The sequence below is a fragment of the Microcaecilia unicolor genome, chromosome 1, assembly GCF_901765095.1.
Source record: "Microcaecilia unicolor chromosome 1, aMicUni1.1, whole genome shotgun sequence".
NCBI lineage: Eukaryota > Metazoa > Chordata > Amphibia > Gymnophiona > Siphonopidae > Microcaecilia > Microcaecilia unicolor.
In genome coordinates, this window is record NC_044031.1 from 632,043,731 (window position 1) to 632,049,971 (window position 6,241).

The following is a 6,241-nucleotide window of genomic DNA, read 5'->3' on the forward strand; positions in this document are numbered from 1 at the left end:
ACTTCTACCCATGCTGAGGTCTTTCAAATAAAGAAAAATTCATTTCTCACAGGCATAACGACACATTGGAGTTGAGTAGGCACACTTTGGGTGAAAGTAGATTCTCATGGCTGCACATCTCTGACCTCAACCCACTGGTTCAGGAGAGATTGGTGGGCATTCCATACCGAGGGGACAACCTTTCTAAGGACAAGCTGGAGGAGGTTGTGGCCCTCATTAAGAAGCATTCTTACATCATTGGGCCACGCAACGGCGAGAACATAACTGAGATTAACCTAAAACTATGTACAACTAGCTGAGAGTGCAGCCTGGAATAGAAAAAAATGGGCCTGGGGGAGGGGGTGGAGTTGGATTCTAAACCCCAAACAGATTCTCCAGGCCCGACTGTCGCGTCGGGTGTCCTGCTCAAGGCAGTAGTGTGATGTGAATGTGTGGACTGAAGACCACGCTGCAGCTTTGCAAATTTCTTCAATGGAGGCCGACTTTACGTGAGCCACCGACGTAGCCATGGCATTATGAGCCATGACATGGCCTTACAGGGTCAGCCCAGCTTGGACATAAGCGAAGGAAATGCAATCTGCTAGCCAATTGGAGATTGTGCGTTTTCCGATGGCGACTCCCTTCCTTTTGGAATTAAAAGAAACAAAAAACTGGGTGGACTGTCTGAAGGGCTTCATCTGCTCCATGTAAAAAGCCAATGCTCTCTTGAAGTCCAAAGTGTGCAAGCTGCTTTCGCCAGGGTGAGCATGAGAACAGGTAAAAAAATGTTGGCAAGACAATCGACTGGTTCAGATGGACTCCAACACCACCTTCGGCAGGAACTTAGGGTGCGTGCAGAGGACTACTCTGTTGTGATGAAATTTAGTATAAGGTGCATCCCTACTAGGGCCTGAAGCTCACTAACCCTATGAGCTGAAGTAACAGCCACCAAGAAAATGACCTTCCAGGTCAAGTACTTCAGATGGCAGGAATTCAATGGCTCAAAAGGAGCTTTCATCAACTGGGTGAGAACGACGTTGAGATCCCATGACACTGGCGGAGGTTTCATAGGGGACTTTGATAAAAGCAAACGTCTCATGAAGCTAACAACTAAAGGCTGTCCAGAGATAGGCTACCTTCTACACAGTGATGATAAGCACTAATCGCACTAAGGTGAACCCTTACGGAATTGGTCTTGAGACCAGACTAAGTGTAGAAGGTATTCAAGCAGGGGCTGTGAAGGACAAGAAAAAGGATCTATGGCCTTGCTGTCACACCAGGCTGCAAACCTCCTCCATTTAAAAGAATAACCCCTCTTAGTGGAATCTTTCCTAGAAGCCAGCAAAACTCAGGAGACACCCTCTGAAAGACCCAAGGAACCAAATTCTAGGCTCTCAAAATCCAGGCCATGAGAGCCAGAGACTGAAGGTTGGGATGTAGAAGTGACCTCTCGTTCCGAGTGATGAGGGTTGGGAAACACTCCAATCTCCACAGTTCTTCGGAGGACAATTCCAGAAGAGGAGGAAAACAAATCTGGCACGGCCAGCAGAGCGAAATCAGGATCATGGTTCCGCGGTCTTGCTTGAGTTTCAGCGAAGTTTTTCCCACTAGAGGTATGGGAGGATACACATACAGAAGGCTTGTTCCCCAATGTAGGAGAAAGGCATCTGACGCTAGTTTGTCGTGGGCCTGAAGCCTGGAACAGAACTGAGGAACCTTATGATTGGTTTGAATGGCAAAAAGATCCACCGAGGGGGTGCCCCACGTTCGGAAGATCTTGCGGGCTATGCCCACACTCTGCGACCATTTGTGAGGTTGCACTACCTTGCTCAGCCTGTTGGCCAGACTGTTGTTTATGCCAACCAGATAAGTAGCTTGGAGAAACGTGCCGTGATGGCACACCCAAAGCCACATCTGGATGGCCTCCTGACACAGAGGGTGAGATCCGGTGCCCCCCTGCTTGTTGGTGTGGTACATCGCAACTTGACTGTCTGCCTGAATCAAGATAATTTGGTTGGAGAGGCCGATCTCTGAAGGCCTTTAGAGCATTCCAGATCACTCAAAGCTCCAGGAGGTTGATCTGAAGACCTGTTTCCTGGGGGGGACCAGGCTCCCTGAATGTGAAGCCCATCTACATGAGTTCCCCACCCTAGGCGGGATGCATCTGTTGTCAGCACTTTCTGTGGCTGAGGAATTTGGAATGGTCATCCCATGGTCAAATGGGATCGAATGGTCCACCACTGAAGAGAATTCAGTAAGTCAGTGGACAGCTGGATGACATCATCCAGACTTCCCACAGCTTGACACCACTGGGAAGCTAGGGTCCATTCAGCAGATCTCATATGTAGACATGCCATGGGAGTAACATGAACTATGGAGGCCATGTGCCCCAAAAGTCTCAACATCTGCCGAGCTGTGATTTGCTGAGATGCTTGAACCGTGGACAGCAGGGACAGAAGGTTGTCTGCCCATGTCTTGGGTAGATAGGCCCGAACCGTTCTCGTGCAGTACTCCAATTAATTCCAAGTCTTGAACAGGTGTGAGATGGGACTTGGGGTAATTTATTACAAACCCTAGTAGGTCTAGCATCTGAATAGTCATCCGCATGGACTCCCTAGCACCATCCTCCGAGGTGCTCTTCATCAGCCAATCGTTGAGATAAGGAAACACATGCACTCCCAGTCTGCGTAGTGACGCTACAACTATACTAGGCACTTTGTGAATACCCTGGGAGTTGATGCTAGGAAAATGGCAGTACTCGGTACTGACAGTGTTGCGTTCCCAGCCGAAATCGAAGATACTTCCTGTGAGCTGGAAATATTGGGATGTGTGTGTAAGCATCCTTTAAGTCCAGAGAGCATAACCAATCGTTTTCCTGAATCATGGGAAGAAGGGTGCCTAGGGAAACCATCCTGAACTTTTCCTCGCACTAGGAATGTGTTCAGGCCCTTAAGTCTAGGATGGGACACATCCCCCCCGTTTTCTTTTGCACAAGGAAGTACCTGGAATAGAATCCCAGCCCTTCTTCCCGTGGTGGAATGGGTTTGACCGCATTGGCCCTTAGAAGGGCGGAGAGTTCCTCTGCAAGTACCTGCATGTGCTGGGAGATGTACGAATGAGCTCCCAGTGGACATTTGGGCTCCAGATTGACGGTGTTTCCTAACCGGACTATTTGAAGAACCCACCGGTCGGAGGTTATGAGAGGCCACCACTGGTGAAAAAAATTAACCTCCTCACAACTGGCAAGTTGTTCGGCACAGACACTTGTATTGCGGCTATGCTTTTTTGGAGCCAGTCAAAAGCCTGTCCCTGGCTTTTGCTGGGGAGTAGCAGGGGCCTTGGGCGCACGTTGTTGACGAGAACGAGTGTGCTGGGGCTGAACTGAGTAGGCTGATGAGAAGCAGGAGTGTATACTACACCTAGAATAGGAATAGGGAGCATTCCATGACCACCAAAATACCTCCTAGTTGAAGAGGTGTAGCAGAAGGCATCCAGTGGGAGAGAGAAGCCATAGCATCTGTGTGCTTCTTGATCTGGTCAACCAAATCTTCCACCTTCTCTCCGAAAAGGTTATCCCCCAGGCAAGGACCATCCGCTATCCTCTGCTGGACCGAATGGTCTAGGTCAAGGACCTGCAGTCATAGGAGGTCTGCACATCGCTATACCAGACCAGGAATTTATGACAACACCTTCTGCTACCTGACCACCTGGCGAAAAGGTTTGGCCTGCTCCTAAGGAAGGGCATCAATCAACTAGACAGCTGCCGCACCGAGTTCCGCAAGTGGATGCTCGTGAAGAGCTGGTAAGACTGGATACGGGCAGCAAGCATAGCGGCCTGATACATCTTCTTCTCAAAAGAGTCCAAGGTCCTACCTTCTCTGCCTGGGGTGCCGAAGCATAGTCTCTAGTACTCTGCTCTTTTGCGAACGGAGTCCACCACTATGGAGGTTATGAGGTAACTGAGACCTCATCAACCCAGGATTCATCGTGGATCCGATACTGGGAATCGTCTCTTAGGGATCAAGGGACCAGACACAGGGAACGGCCAGTTTTGCATAAGGACTTCCTTGAGTACCTTATGCAAAGTAGCTGTTACTGCCTCTTTAGATGGAGAGGTGTAGTCCAGGATCTTGAGCATCTCAGCCCTGGGCTCATCCTCCACATCTACGGGAATGGAGTGGCCTGAGCCATTTCCCCGTACAAAGAGGAGAAGGAGAGGTACTCTGGAGGAGACAGTCTCCTTTCAGGCGGAGGGGAAGGTTCAGAGGGAATCCCAAAGGACTCATCTGAGGAGAAGTACCTGGGATCTTCCTCCGACTCCCAAGAGCGCTCTTCCCCCAGTGACCTCTGAGACTGAACCCACCTCGACGCCGAAGACCCGTGCGGTAACCAACTGGGGATGAGCTTATCACTCCTTCTGCCTCAGTGCCGCCTCACAGTGCTGAACTTCATTTCATTCGGCGCTCGAGGGGGATGTGAGCGGTCCTCCTCAGCTGGGAATGCAGCATGGGTTTACCGATTCCCGACCCGTCGGTAACAGGTGCCTTCGGGGAAGTTGGGTGAAGATGGGATGTGCGCCCTGGAAGGAGCGTGATCAGGGATCAGGTTCAGTAGACCTCCCTTGTGGAGATTCCCGCTGGGCTTTTGACAGTTCCTGACTCCACTGTGAGCAGAGGGTCGTGGTCCAGCAGACCAGAGATCATGGCCCAGTAGTTCCCGAAAGCCAGCAAGGGCAAAGGATCATGGCCCTGTAGGTTCACCACATGGAGAGACCAGCAGACACTATCAGTTCCCGAGACCAGCCCGGCAGACACGGCGTTTAATATCGGGTGTTATATAGTGGATAAAGGAAGAAATCCTATGCTTTTCTCATGCTTCATTTGCCTCTCCACCTCAGCAAGATATTCGACAGGTACCCTGATTCAGCGGGTCATGGCCACTCATGTTTACATTGTGATTAGCCAAATGGGTAAATCCTGGTTTACTGGAAAACACATCAGTATACTTTTGAAATACTGCTTCTAACTGCTGTCTCTGGGTAGGGGTTAATTGCTCTCCACACTACAATTTGTTGGATAGATCCCTCTGGTAAGGTCTCTGCTCACTATCCTGAAATTCTTCCGGTAGGCTACAGACAGCTGATACCATAGCTGTGCAATATGTATAGCCTTTAGCGAATGCTACATACTGTAGAAGGTATTCTCTGAGGACAGCAGGCTGATTGTTCTCACTGATGGGTGACGTCCACGGCAGCCCCTCCCATCGGAACTTCACTAGCAAAGGCCTTTGCTAGTCCTCACGCGCCCATGCGCACCGCGCATGCGCGGCCGTCTTCCCGCCCGACCAGCTCGTGTTCGTCAGTCCCATATGTAGCAAGATAAGACAAGGGAAGACACACTCCAAAGGGGAGTCGGGCGGGTTGTTGAGAACAATCAGCCTGCTGTCCTCGGAGAATACCTTCTACAGGTATTCTCCGAGGACAGCAGGCTGATTGTTCTCACTGATGGGGTATCCCTAGCCCCCAGGCTCACTCAAAACAACAAACATGGTCATTGTGCTCGCAACCGGCGAGGACATAACTGAGATTGACCAATAATTTATCCAACTAACTGAGAGTGTAGCCTGGAACAGAATAAACATGGGCCTAGGGGGGTGGAGTTGGATTCTAAACCCCGAACAGATTCTGAAGCACTGACTGCCCGAACCGACTGTCGTGTCGGGTATCCTGCTGCAGGCAGTAATGAGATGTGAATGTGTGGATAGATGACCACGTCGCAGCTTTGCAAATCTCTTCAATAGTGGCTGACTTCAAGTGGGCTACCGACGCTGCCATGGCTCTAACATTATGAGCCGTGACATGACCCTCAAGAGCCAGCCCAGCCTGGGCGTAAGTGAAGGAGATGCAATCTGCTAGCCAATTGGATATGGTGCGTTTCCCCACAGCCACTCCCCTCCTGTTGGGATCAAAAGAAACAAACAATTGGGCGGACTGTCTGTTGGGCTGTGTCCGCTCCAGATAGAAGGCCAATGCTCTCTTGCAGTCCAATGTGTGCAGCTGACGTTCAGCAGGGTAGGAATGAGGACGGGGAAAGAATGTTGGCAAGACAATTGACTGGCTCAGATGGAACTCCGACACAACCTTTGGCAAGAACTTAGGGTGAGTGCGGAGAACTACTCTGTTATGATGAAATTTGGTGTAAGGGGCCTGGGCTACCAGGGCCTGAAGCTCACTGACTCTACGAGCTGAAGTAACTGCCACCAA